This window comes from Schistocerca piceifrons, chromosome 5 (genome assembly GCF_021461385.2).
Source record: "Schistocerca piceifrons isolate TAMUIC-IGC-003096 chromosome 5, iqSchPice1.1, whole genome shotgun sequence".
NCBI lineage: Eukaryota > Metazoa > Arthropoda > Insecta > Orthoptera > Acrididae > Schistocerca > Schistocerca piceifrons.
Genome location: NC_060142.1, coordinates 84,801,357 through 84,816,316, shown reverse-complemented (window position 1 = coordinate 84,816,316; position 14,960 = coordinate 84,801,357).

Below are 14,960 nucleotides of genomic sequence, written 5' to 3'. Positions count from 1 at the left end.
ATCTCCGGTCAACTAGCTACGTTCACATATTCAAACAGTTTTCTCGCTATCTCTGAACCATACACAAGTTTCTACATTTCGTTCTTCTTTTCTCTAATTCTTCATATTACTATGACAGTGTCGTAGCATGCTGTACCATCTCTAAAAATTTTAGTGTTATAGGAGGGCAGTCCGCCCTCATAGCTGAGTGGTCAGCAGAGATTCACGGTACTGTCAAGGATTTTTTTTTTTTTTTTGCGGGAGAACTGGTACGAGGTGCACTGAGCCTCGTGATACCGATTCAGGACAGCTTCATTGAGAACTACCGGTTCCGCTGTCTGATACGTTGACAAAACGGCCGGAAGAGTGGTGTGCTGATCATATGCCCCTCTTTACCGCATCCGCATGACGGCACAAAGCAGAAGATGACACGGCGGCCGGTAGACATCCGTTGGTCCTTCACAGCCTGCACGAGAGCTGGTTTATAAGACAACAACACGAGTTATTTTTATATGTAATTTTAACGATTTCTGGAGTACAATATCTAAAAGTTTAAATACACTGATACGAGTTACCGTTTTTATGTTCCCACTATGTTGCTAAGAAGATTACATATCCATTACCATGTAGACGTACTTGTTTGGACATCGAGTGGTACTATCATCGATCAGAAACTGTTTTCGAATTCGCTATTTTTTTAAATGTATCTTTTGATGCTGTTATATGACATCATTCTCAAATATCGCTGCTCTAATCTCTTCGATTCACGTTTAACGTGAACATCGGACAGAGTGCTGCTATAATACACTGAAGCGCCGAAGAAACTGGATATAGGATTGCGCATTCAAATACAGAGATACGTAAACAGGCAGAATACCGCGCTGTGGTCCGCAACGCCTGTATAAGACAAGTGTCTGGCGCAGATGTTGGATCGGTTACTGCTGCTACAATAGCAGGTTATCAAGATTTATTTGAGTTCGACGTGGCCTTATAGTCGACGCACGAGCAATAGGATACAGCATCTCAGAGGTAGCGATGCAATGGGGATTTTCCCGTACGACCATTTCATGAGTGTACCGTGAATATCAGGAATCCGGTAAAACATCAAATCTCCAACATCGTTGCATCCGGAAAAAGACCTCGCAAGAACGCTAGCAACGACTATTGAAGAGAATGGTTCAATGTGACAGAAGTGCAACGCTTCCGCAAATCGCAGCAGATTTCATTGCTGGGCCATCAAGTGACAGCGTGCGAACCATTCAATGACACATCATCGATATTGCATTGTGCATTCGGAGACGAAGGCCGACTCGTGTACCCTTGATGACTGCACGACACAAAGCTTTACAAATATTTACTATTTAAAAACAGTCTTGATCACGATTTATATATTAAGGTGACCGGTTTCGACCACTGCTGTGGTCATCTTCGGACCATTGAGTAGGAACCTCTTTCTGCTGAAGAATCACTAGAATCAGTAGTGATTCTCCAGCAGAAAGAGGTTCCTACTCAATAGTCTGAAGATGACCACAGCAGTGGTCGAAACCGGTCACCTTAATAAATAAATCGTAACCAAGACTGTTTTTAAATAGTAAATATGTGTAACCCATTGATCACTGTCACTCCCATAGTGTATTCAAAAGTAATGCAAAGCTAACGCCTCACCTGAGCCCGTCAACACCGACAATGGACTGTTGATGACTGGAAACATGTTGCTTGGCCGCAAGAGTTTCGTTTCAAATTGTATCGAGCGGATGGAAGTGTACGGGTATGAAGACAACCTCATTAATCCGTGGACATTGCATGTCACAGGGGACTGTTCAAGTTGGTGGAGGCTCTATAATTATATGGGGCATGTGCAGTTGGAGTGATATGGGATCCCTGATAGTCTAGATACGACTCTGACAGGTGATACATACGTAAGCTTCATATCTGATCACCTGCATCCATTCATGTCCATTGTGCATTCACACGGACTTGGGAATTACAGCAGTACACTGAGACACCCCACACGTCCAGAATTACCAGAGAGTGGCTCCACAACGCTTTTCTCAGTTTAAACGCCTTGCAACGTGTTGTTCAGAAGAGATCTCCACCCCCCTGTAGTCTTACGGACTTATGGAAAGTCCTGCAGGGTTCATGGTATCAGTACCTTCCAGCACTTCTTCAGACATTAGTCGAGTCCATGCCACGTCGTATTGCGGTACTACTGCGTGCTCGCCGGGCTCTACACGATTTTAGGCTGGTGTACCAGTTTCTTTGGCTCTTCAGTGCATATAACCATGGCTCACCGCGAAAATAAATGCCTCTTGGTTGGTTTGCAGGCACCTGACACGATAAGAAAAGTAGAAAGGCTAAGATGCTAATATAGGTACACGTGTTTCGCAGCACGCCGTCCTTCACATATCGTTGAACATGGTGTCCCGCAGGAGACGACACCTATGGCTCCCCAGTTGCACTCAACCACATCGCCAGTTACAATTGCACTGGGCAAAGGATCATTTAGATTCGATCGTGTATCAATGAAAACGTGTCGCCTTATGAGATGAATCGCGTTTCTTGTTACGCCAGGTCGGTGGCCGTCATCTAGGCAAACGACCAGGTGTGGGGAATATTATGGTATGGGGGACATTCACCTGGGCTCCCATAGGACCTGTGGTAGTAATCGACACCACCATGACAACTGTGGACTACGCCTGCACCTCTTCACGCCTGATGTCGTCCCCGACGGCGATGGCATCTTCCAAAATCCTATAGCGCTGTAGTGGTTTGATAGTGAACTCACGTTGATGTCTTGGCCACCAAATTTGCCTGATCTGAACCACATGGAATTCATCTGAGACTCTTTCGAGCACCTGCACCCCGCCAGCAAACCGGTTGGTAAATTGCCAGCATTACAAGGTCTCTGAGAAGACATCTGGTGCTACGTAGTTCCATAAACGTACCAAGGGTTGTCGAATCCGTGGCACAGATAACTGCTCCTGTACTAAATTCCAGAGGTAGATTAACACTGTATCAGGTAGTTGACAATACTGTTTTGGCTCCCCAAGAGACCGATATCTTGCTCTCCAGCTACTACTCCGTATTCTGTAGATGCGTGTGGGCACATTCACATTACAAAGCTTGTCTCAGAAACAACGCAAGAGACCGAGGTAAGGAACCAATGGGTGAAACTATGCATGCAGCATTTGTAATCCTTGGACAAGTGCGTATTAGAGCCCCCAAATTACTGTAGGCTTGACACGTGAAAAACAATATCTGTATTCTGCGCCGTGAAGGCTTCAACTGGTTGTTTACTTATCGGGAGGTGATACAGTACAGAACTCAGAATAAATAAATCAGGTAAGGGAGACTCCGAATCACGTAAGTAGGAAAGCAGTTAAGTGCGGATTTACACATTTCTTGAAAAACGAGAGAAAAAGACTCCCGATAGAACTATATAGCATTCAGAAAAGTTGATGGAAAAATGGATCTGAAGAAATATCCTGACTTACTTGGAAATTAAAGAGACTCAAATAGTAAGGAGAATTAGGTATCAGACCGTAATGTGTCATGGGCAGAAACGTTTTGGATGAATCAGATGTTTTCGACGTAAAATAGGACGTTTCCTTCCGTAATCACTGCACTAATGGAAAAGAAAACACACACACACGACTGTAAGAAGCAGCAAACCAATGCAACATGCGTAGAATACGAATACGTTTCTTCAGGCTATGGAGATTTGCTATGAGATCCATAGCCTAAATCAGTTACATTTATAACACCCCTGATCGTTTGGAATTTTTCACATAAATTCTTCACTACTCGCTTTCTTCTTTGAATAACCCCTTCAGTCACACACCTTTCTTAACAGTTTTAAATCATTTCGTTACTACCACAACCGCTTACTCACAGTCCAAGTGTAGTACATCAAATTGTTCTGCTGTTCATCAGTAAAGGAGGACCACCTCTTCGCTTTCAGTGGCCGACACATAATAGGATGTCCTCTCTCCCTCTCTCTCTCTCTCTCTTTCTTTCTTTCTCCTCCCCCCCCCCCCCCCACCCACCCACCCACCCACCCACTACCCGCGGAGAAAGTTCCGTGTGACTTGAGCTCTTCTGCAAGAGACCAACCAAGACAACGGCCCGAGCTACCTCCCTCTTCTCTCCAGACTTAATCTCGGCCCGCTCACTCCTATACAACAAGGTGGACCCTCGGGGTCACCCGCAGGAAATTAGGCCTCTGAAAGTATCGGTTTTCCAAGAATGAAGCCCGTAAAAGATATTCTGGTGACGGCAAGAACATACAGGGTTTCTCGGCCACAGTTGTTCCAGTTGGTGGTAGGACGAGTGCCGTGTACTTCCACTGAACCTTTCTATAACATAAACCTGTACATGGATTCATTTCCTTTTACAATGACGGAAAAGTTATTATTGTTGAGATACGTATCTGAGGAACAATACCTGCCACTCCGATATGACTCATAACCGCAACATAATGTCAGCTTACCACAATTTTCGCTTGTTACTTTTATATTTTATGAAAACAATCGAAAGAAAGAGAGTTATTTTAAATTTGAAACGTGGAAAGAAGCTCGTATTATTTTAATTTGAGAATATCATGTTTGCAATGAGGCTCAGATATCTGTCCCTGCTGCCAGCTATTTGAAATCAGTCATATGATAGGCTTGGAAGAAGTGAAGAGGTTAACATGTGAGACACGCTTTTATTCTTGACCAAAAATGCATGGGAATTCTTGCGTTACTAAGGAGCTGCACTCTAAGAAAAAAAGACGCACCACGAAGGAACTGTCCGAATGGAACGGAAATCGTTGTATGTTATGTAAATGTGTAAACAATTTCAGAAAAATTGCATGATTTCTTCAAGAGCATGAGCTTCACAAATTGAGCATTTTAATAATGCGTTGGTCCACCTCTGGCCCTTATGCAAGCAGTTATTTGGCTTGGCATTGACACAGTTATTGGATACCCTCTAGAGGGATATCGTACCAGATTCTGTCCAATTGGTGCGTTAGATCGTCAAAATCCAGGGATGGTTGGAGGGCCTTGCCCATAATGCTCCGAACGTTCTCAACTGGTGAGAGATTCAGTGATTTATTGGCCAAGGCGTAGTTTGGCAAGGGCGAAGACACTCAATAAAAGCCGCACGGGATTAGCCGAGCGGTCTCAGGCGCTGCAGTCATGGACTGCGCGGCTGGTCCCGGCGGAGGTTCGAGTCCTCTCTCGGGCATGGGTGTGTGTGTTTGTTCTTAGGATAATTTAGGTTAAGTAGTGTGTAAGCTTAGGGACTGATGACCTTAGCAGTTAAGTCCCATAAGATTTCACACACATTTGAACATTTTTGAACACTCAATAAAAACTCTTGCCGTGTGAGGGCAGGCATTATCTTTCTGAAATTAAGCCCACGGTAGCTTGCCATGAAGGACAACGAAACGGGGCGTAGAACATCGTCGCCGGACGGCTGTGTAGTAAGGATACTGCGAATTACAACCAAAGGGGTCTTGCTATGAAATGAAATGTTTCCCCAGGCCATCACGCATGGCTGTCAGGCCGTATTGCAGGCAACAGGTTGGTATCCCATCGCCGTCCGGGGCCTTTCCAGACACAACTTTGCTGGTCATCGGGGCTCATTTAGAGGCGGGTCTTATGACTGAAGACAATTCTATGCTAGTCAATGGGATTCCAAATCGAATGTTCCCAACACGACTACAAACTGGCTTGTTGCTGTACAGAGGTCAAAGGCGGAAGGAGAGCCGTGAGCTCAGCTCCAGTTCTGTGAGCCGCCTATTAATGGTCCTTGTGGTCTCTGAAGCAACAGTTGCACGTCGGATGGATGACAATGTTGAATCCGGGGTCCTGAGGGCCTCTCTGACGTTTGCTCTGTCCTCTCGTTCTGCTCTCACTCTCGGTCAACCACTTCCTTCTTGACTCTGTGTTCGGCCGTGGTTAATCCATTCCTACCAAGATGGTCGAGTAGTGGCACCGCTCTTATTCAAATGTCTCCAACCGGCTTCTTTGAGGCCAACTACGCGTTCTCTCTCAAATAGTGACATCTGCATATATCGTTTACGCGCCTGTCTGCGAGGCATAGTTACTGTCCAACTGAAAACAAGGAATTGGATTCGCAATGACTGTGTCCTGGTATCGTCACGTCCCCTGTTTACTACACTTTCCAGCTCTGCAGTGAAATTGCGCTGCAGAGTGACACATTTATCAATCGGTAGCAAAAGTTCACAGTTTTGCATTTTCCATCGATACCCGTATTAATATCAATTTGCGAACAATTTTCATAACAGCTTCGTGGCGCGTCTTTTTCTTCTCCCCCTTCTCCTTCCTCTTAGAGTGTATTTCTCCTAGGGTGTTACTTTCACACTGTCGCCTAATGAACAAAACACTAGCTTGCAGAATATCACCAGCTTTGTAACTGGTTTAAAGATTTCGTACCAAACAAACGCAGCATGCCATTCTTAACAGAGAGGAATATACATACGTAACTTCCGCAGTACCAACCATCACTTTTCACTATCTGTATAAATGACTTAGTAGTTGACGTAGGAAGCTACACAAGAATATTCGCGGATGATGCTCATATATAAAGAGAAGTCGCAACGCTGGAAAACTGAAGTGAAATGCAAGGAAAATCTGTAGGGAATCGAGACTTGGTGCAGAGATTGGCGTTTGACCGTAAACACAAACAAATGGCACGTATCGCTCCCAAACACTCGGAAACACCCACTAATCTACGACTACATGATTTGCCACACAACCACTGGTAGCAGTCACATCCATTAATGATCTGAGAGAATGTTTACGGAGCGGTTTAAAGTGGAACGACCACGTAAAACAAATCGCACCTTAAGATGCCAGAGATTCACTGGAAGAGCCCTCAGCAAGCATAGTCCATCTACGTTGGAGATAGCTTGTAGAATCCTTGTTCGACCGATACTTTAATATTCCACGCCAGTTCGGGACCCGTACCAGATAGGATTGGTAGAGGAAATAGAAAAGAACTACAGAAGTGCAGCTCATTTCGTCACAGCTTCATTCACCGAACGCGAATGGATCACGGACATGTTCAGCCAGGCTTTAAACGAGAGGCGCTTTGCACGACGGTATCGTTTACTGTTAAAATCTCCAAGAATTTATATTCATAGAAAAGTCAACGTGCGAATATTTCGCGAAAAGGCTATGAAAGTAAAACGAGAGAGACTGAAGCTCACGCGGTGACTTACCAACTATCTTTCTCCCCATGCACCATTCGCGACTGAATGGGTAAGGGCGAAAGCGACAGTGGTATGCAAAATACCCTCCAGGTGGAGGGGGAGATGTAGATACTCTCTATTTTCACTTTAAACATGTCCGTACTCTGACAATTGTCTTGGCAGTTGCGATCAACTCACCAGCAGTGAAAGAGGAGTTTGTTGCAAAGGTGCTCTTCGGCGCCGCTGTAAACTGTTTGAAGTCAGACAATAAAGAAGTGATACTGCTGCTGCACGATTGTGATCTTACCAAACAGGTTAAGGTAGTAGTGGTCATCTTCAAAGTATGACCCATCTGAGTTCGTACGTCTATATTACTTTGTTCCTCTCACACCCCAAATGGTTACCGCTCGGATTTTCTGTGTGAGCTGCACATGAGGTCCACTGTTTTTACTGCTTTTTGATTAGAGAGCAAAAACATGTCCGTAGTCACATCGTCACCTACTACCAGTAAATTTATTCACTTCGGCGAAACATGTTACACCGTAAGACAACATTTCAGAGTCGAAAATGAGTTGAGCACTCATTAGCTACGACAAATAGGTTTTTACCTAAGCGAGAATTTCGTTTTCTGAGGCATTCCTTGTCTATCACAAAATGAAAATAACAATAGGCTCAGATATATTCGATATGAAACAGAGATTCACCGATAAATTGTTCTTTCCACGCCCGATTCGCAAATGGAGAACGTAAGATTGGCGGGGGCGGGAAGGGGTGCTGGGAAGGATCAAATGGTTCAAATGGCTCTGAGCACTATGGGACTTAACTGCTGAGGTCATCAGTCCCCTAGAACTTAGACCTACTTACACCTAACTAACCTAAGGACATCACACACATCCAAGCCCGAGGCAGGATTCGAACCTGCGACCGTAGCGGTCGCGCAGTTCCTGACTGTAGCGCCTAGAACCGCTCTGCCACTCCGGCCGGCAGCGGAGGAAGGGGGGGGGGGGGGAGGTAGAGGAGGTGCAAAGGAAAGAAAAACATAACACTGACTGATACACGACGTATAGGTAGTAACACACCGTAATATGACTTGCGAAGTACAAATGCAGGAAAAGAATTTAGATGCAAGGCAACATCTACTTTTTAAATGCACATTGAAGGAAGGGGTATTTTTGCTTTTACAGGAGGCAAAGTGTGCAATCTTACTGACTGTCCCGTTCTAAATGTCTACATAAGTGAAGGTTTGAAAACAGCTATTTTTCCTCGACTTACAACGAAGGCTTGAAGCTGCCATAATCGAAAGTAGACACTCTCTGACGACAGGATACAGTGTGAACCCGAACTTCATCAAAAAAATTTTGAAAATTGTTGAGGGATATTGCTTGAGTCGAAAGAATGTGATCGTTGTTGTACAGTTCAGATTAACAATGTATGGAGCCAAGTTTCCTTTAACATAATTTGTTTAAAGTTAGTAACGTAGACAACATCCCTTGTCACAAGTAAACATTTAAGAGATTATGTCATCCACTCACGTGGTTTCACGCAATTCCAGGAGTGCAGATAATATTATGTTTATTAAATATGAGTAGTTTCTGTATTTGTAAGATTTTTGGGAAGGTGTCAAATGTTTGTAGACAATTATTCATTCAGCCCTCAAAAAATATTAAAACTGTCCTGATTTCAGCTGTTAACGACGTATGTCCTAATGTTTTACCCTAAAATCATTTAATAATGCATCACGGTGTATCACATTTCGCCCAGCTCGTGTAGCAGAACATTTATATAATGTACATCATTGTCACTCTGTAATGATTAATGTACGTCCCAGTTTCTCGCTTGTCACATTAACTGAAAATATTCATATCATGGGGAATATTTATGTAAAATATAAACAACAAAATTGTTTCTCACTCATTGCTTTTATTTCTTGACATTGTCCCTAAAGCACGGGAACCATTTTATCAATTTACAATGATTGCATCTAGACTGCGAAACTCTAATTTTTGTGATAATGTCTCTGTACAAATTTGGCACATGTGCATAAATGGCATAAATGCCATAAATGGCAAAATGGCAAAATTACAACGAGTGATATATCAGATATTGTTTCACGAAATTAGTACAAATGAACGAATGTAGACTGAAATTAATACTCTTCTATATTGACCAAAAACTCGCAAATCTTTCAGATATTCTCATTAATGGCAGGAAAACGGAGACTCCAGAGCAATACGATAAATATCACATAGTAATTAAAGTATAAGCTTCAAGAACGAGCAGACAAATGGCATGAACTGACCAGTACGGTTTCCACACTTGTTCGCAGACTCTGCTGCTCTTCGCGGTCTGTTTGGTGGCAGCACTGGCCAAACCTCCACCTGGATACGTGAAGAAGCCGGACCAAGATGAGGTAAGAGATTCCCATCTGAGCCGCGAACGTTTCCAGAACGACTATAGATGATAAGATCCTCACAGTGAGGAAAATGTTACTGAATTTATTTTAGTAGTTCACTTCATGTCCTTGAGAAGTGACATAGCGATTTCAGATGTACTCCCCTCACCATGGATCAGAGCAGTACCTTACTGACTAAACGGTCCTGTAGCAAATCAGTTATCTACTGACTGTAATGTCATTTACTTCTGACACGCTACTCATCCTCATAACTGATTTTCTTTGTAGGCGGGCAATTTTATGGTTGAAACCCATGAGCTAGTGATGATTGGTTGGTTGACTTCTGGCGAAATATAGCCTTGAAATGTCCCAGCTTCTATAACATTTGTCGAAAGCCAGATTCCTAACTATGGTTTCGAAATCAATGTATCAAAATTTGGGTTAGATGCGATTCTTTTCGCATTCTGATCTTTGCTGATTGGTCCATCCCAAACTGTCGTTTGAGTCACTGCGACCTCTTTTTCCTCACGGTCCTTTAATTGTTTAGGTGTTATTGTTCAGAGTGAAACTGAGTCATTTTTTGCAGTCCGTTTTTGACGTTAGATTTTTCCAAGGCACAAGGAGAATTTGTTGCAACAGATCTTTCAGGTCAGGGCATCTCAATCTTTCTCGCCAGCGATCCATTTTGCACAGCCACAATTTTCGCGACTGTTGTAAATTAATTAACGTTAAGAGTGTATAGAAACATTCAGTATACTGATTTCCCAGAACCGTTTCCAACACGAACAGCACCCTAATGTTTCTCTTTGCTGAAACCCTGATCGAGTATACCCTTTCGTGCGAACAATGTTTGAGAAGAAACGTTTAACCTAGGTAAATATGTCTTTAAAAAACGAAGTTAAAACAGTGGAGCCGGCCGGAGTGGCGGAGCGGTTCAAGGCACTACAGTCTGGAACCGCGCGACCGCTACAGTCGCAGGTTCGAATCCTGCCTCGGGTATGGATGTGTGTGATGTCCTTAGGTTAGTTAGGTTTAAGTAGTTCTATGTTTCAGGGGACTGATGACCTCAGAAGTTAAGTCCCATTTTGTTAAGAGCCATTTGAACCATAAAACAGTGGATTAAGACGCCAACAGGGATGCGAACAAAAAGAAGGACGTAAATTGAAAAAGTGCACTATTCATTAAATTAGCAATTACAGTCTGAATACAACAAAGGATATTTTAGTGAATGGCGGAAAACATGAATTTATTTTTAATGCGATGGATGTGACTGCTTATTGAAACATAACGGCAAAAGTACTGTCACTGTAAAACCAACAGTACTCAAATTCTGCCTTAACACAAAGTCGAAAAGTGTTCAAGTTTTCGGTTGAGAGTTTAAGATTGTGATTCGAATGACACGACATTTTTGCAAATTTTTCCCAAGTTCTTAGCACTAGATGTTCACATGTTCCATTCCAATGGCCAAATGATTCCATTTTAAGGTAACTGATTAATTTTTAGAGTCATATAAAGTATTTATGAAAAATATGGCGCTAACAGATCAAATGATCTATTATGTCGTGTTTAACTAAACCAAAATTTAAGTTATTATCAGCAATAAAGTCGCCTGCTCATAAAAATATTTCGAAAGTACTGTTTCGCATCTTTTGCTTCAAAATGTTTAAATTTCAAAATATCGTCAGTGTGAAATAACTCGTATTTTCCAGTGGAGAGCTTCAGGAGTCGGACGAAACACGGACACACCAAAAGTCTAATACGTTACCATTCCAAATACGGTGTAGGAAACCCGTTGCCATTCAAAACAGCTTCTAGTTGTGTCAGGATGGATAAATATAGGTCCTGTAGGGTTTACAAGGAAATCTTTACCTTTCTTCCTGAAAAATAGTGTCACGTTCAGGTAACGAAGATGGAGATGGACAACGATCACGCTCTATTCTTTCCTAGGAAGATCACAATAATTGAACAACATTGAGATCTGGTGACTGTGGCGGTCGAGGGAGATTTGGCAATTTATCCTCGCGCTCACAAAAGCAGTCCTGGACGATGCGAGCTCTGAGAATAGGGCCCTGTCGGCTTGGAAAACAGCATCACCAATGGGGAAAACCTCTGTTTCATGGGTGGACCTGATCAGCCAAAGTGGTCACATAATCCTTGTACCCAAGGAGCCCACAGAGTAAAATAAGATTCATCCGATCAAATGACATTCTTTCATTGCCCAGTGGTCCAGGTTTATGGCTTCACCACGTTTCCATGTTATGGGCATTTGCATCACTGACGAGTGATTTTGGAATTCCGGCTTGCCTTGCAGTTCCCTGCTTATGGAGCTCCCTTAGTGTTATTTAGGTGCTGACAGTGTTCGCAAGTGCGACATTCAGTTCTGCCGTGACTTTTGCAGCTGTCGTCTTCCTATTCTTTGTCACAGTCCTCTTCAACGGCCGTCTGTCACGACCATTGAACACAGACTTCCGTCCACTTTGTGACTTAGGGGATGATGTTTTTCCGGTTTCCCTGTATGAGATATAAATCTTTGATATGATGCCTCTTGAAACACCAAACATTTCGGCTACCTTCATTACGGAAGAACCTACGATACGAGCACCAACGGCTTTGCCTCTTCCGAATTCACTTAGCTACGACGTAATCCACTCATAACCACACAGAACACTGTTCCGAACACGGATGACAGTTGCTACATGTTGACGACATTTCACAAGTTCCGCCCGTCGTCAAATACAACATCACAGCCTTCAGGATTGGCTAGCATCAGCATTTATGTTCAAGCATGCATGTCTCGTGGTGTTTTCATAGTTCTGTCCAGCTCCTGTATAATAGCTCTTGGGTCTCTCAAATACACTGAATAGCCAGTGAAACTGGAGGGAATTGACACCACGAATCCTGCAGGGCTGTCCATAAATCTGTACGACTAGGTGGAGATCTTTTCTGAATAGCACGCGCTACGGTCGCAGGTGTGTGATGTCCTTAGGTTAGTTAGGTTTAAGTAGCTCTAAGTTCTAGGGGACTGATGACCTCATAAGTTAAGTCCCATAATGCTGAGAGCGATTTGAACATTTTTTTTTTTTTTTTTTTTTTTTTTTTTTTTTTTTTTTTTTTTTTTTTTTTTTTTGAAGAGCACGTTGCAAGGCATCCCAGATATGCTCAATAATGTTCATGTCTGCGGAGTTTGGCGAACAGCGGAAATTTTTAAACTCAGTGTTCCTGGAGCCACTCTGTAGCAATACTGGACCTATGAGGTGTCGCGTTGTCCTGCTGGAGTTGCCCAAGTCCGTCGGAATGCAACATGGACACGAATGGATACAGATGACCAGACAAGATGCTTATGTACGTGTCGTATCTCGAATCTAGACGTATCAGGGGTCCCATATCACTCCAACTGCACACATCCCACACCATTACAGAGCCTCCACCAGCCCTCACATTCCCCTGCTGACAAGCAGGGTCCATTTCATGACGCTGACTCCATACCCGTACACGTTCTTCAGTCTTCGGTGGACTCGTTCTTGCAAGATCTTTTTCCGGCCGCAGAGATGTCAGAGATTTGATGTTTTACCGGATTCGTGATATTCACGGTACACACCATGAAACGGTCGTATGGGGAAATCCGCACTTAATCGCTACCTCGATATGCTGTGTCCATCGCTAGTGCGCCGACCATAACGCCACGTTCAAACTCACTTAAATCTTGATAACAAGCCATTGTAGCAGCAGTAACCGATCTGACAGCGGCGCCAGACACTTGCTGTCTTATATAGGCGTTGCTGACCACAGCGCCGTATTCTGCCTGTTTACATATCACTGTATTTTAATACGCATGCCTGTACCAGTTGCTTTGGCGCTTCTGTGTACTCGTATATCTCACAGATTGCATATTTACGCAGAATTTGTGCTGTTGAAGAAATGGATACACTTCTGATTATTATGAATGGAAAGTAGTATTATTCCATGTCATACCTCTAACACCCGTTTCAGAGATCGCCCGCTTTCCAGCCATCGAACTTAAGTATGCAGTAGAAATGTGCTAAATATCAGTCCAATGTCATTTCATAAGTTTGCGAAGAGACGAGTTTCGCGAAAGGAAATTTTAATTAAATTGGTAACTTTAATTGCATTTTGTAATACAGCACTTAGATTTGTAGGAATTTTCTTAAGTACTAGATTTCCTTAAAGACACATGCAATGAATGAAATTATTCTTAGTAGAACCACTGCTTGCAGATTTAACTTTAACCTGTGACCCAGCTTTTGTTTCTGGAATTGTGTTGCATTATCGGTACACACGCCAATTCCTTTTTTTCCAACCCCATTTCATTGATTAATCCTTTCATTTTTAATGAAGCCCCGCTCGACCAAATCGTGCCCGATGACCAGAAAACAGTAAGTTTTCGAATACAGTTACAGTATAACAATACTTGCCACAGGACTGCACTATAGTCCGAGAAAACATATCGTGCTTTACTTCGTATAGTACCCTACCTGTAAGACTGCGGGTACTTCCACAGCTGTCGACCAAAGTGGCCGAGCGGTTCTAGGCGCTTCAGTCTGGAATCGCGGGACCGCTACGGTCGCAGGTTCGAATACTGTCTCGGGCATGGATGTGTGTGATGTCCTTAGGTTAGTTATGTTTAAGTAGTTGTAAGTTCTAGGGGACTGATGACCTTAGATGTTAAGTCCCATAGTGCTCAGAGCCATTTGAACCAACTTCCGCAGCTTCTGTACCTGTGCTCGTGCTTTGCTGTATAGCGGTATCTGCGCATGCACTCACACCTATCGCTCTTGCGTCACCGGAAAGAGCAGCTGGGCAGTTAGCGTGCAGCAGGGATCAGGGATCGGGTGTCTCAGAGATTGCCTCTGGTCACGGCGTGGGAGGGTGACGGGTGGAGAGGGGGAGGGGGGGCGGTGTGGTTTACAGACACAACGGGGGACGGGGGTGCCGGTCCGCAGCTGAGGCGATACCCGATCGCAGCTACCGACACCCGACACGGCGAAACCCGCCACCGCCACCGAGTTGGCCGCCTGTAAACAATCCATCAGCGCTGACAACAAGCACGCCCAATTTTCCTCTTGTCCGTCATTTTTTTAACTCTCTCGGCTCCCTTACCGACCGCTTGTTTCTCCTGTTCATTTCGTCAGTGTTCACCGCTTTGAATACTAACCGCTCAAAGGCCAGTCGGATAGCTCAAATTTCCTGACAACCAGATCTCGAAAATATTTCATTTGATAATAGATACTATTTTCAGCATAGACACTTTTTTCTGCTCGCACATCTACGGAAACAAGACGGCTTTGATCAAAAGAAAACGTTGAGTGGAGAAAGAATGATACAGCCTATGCATATCGAGGGGATGTTTACTTGTTTCTCCACCAGTAC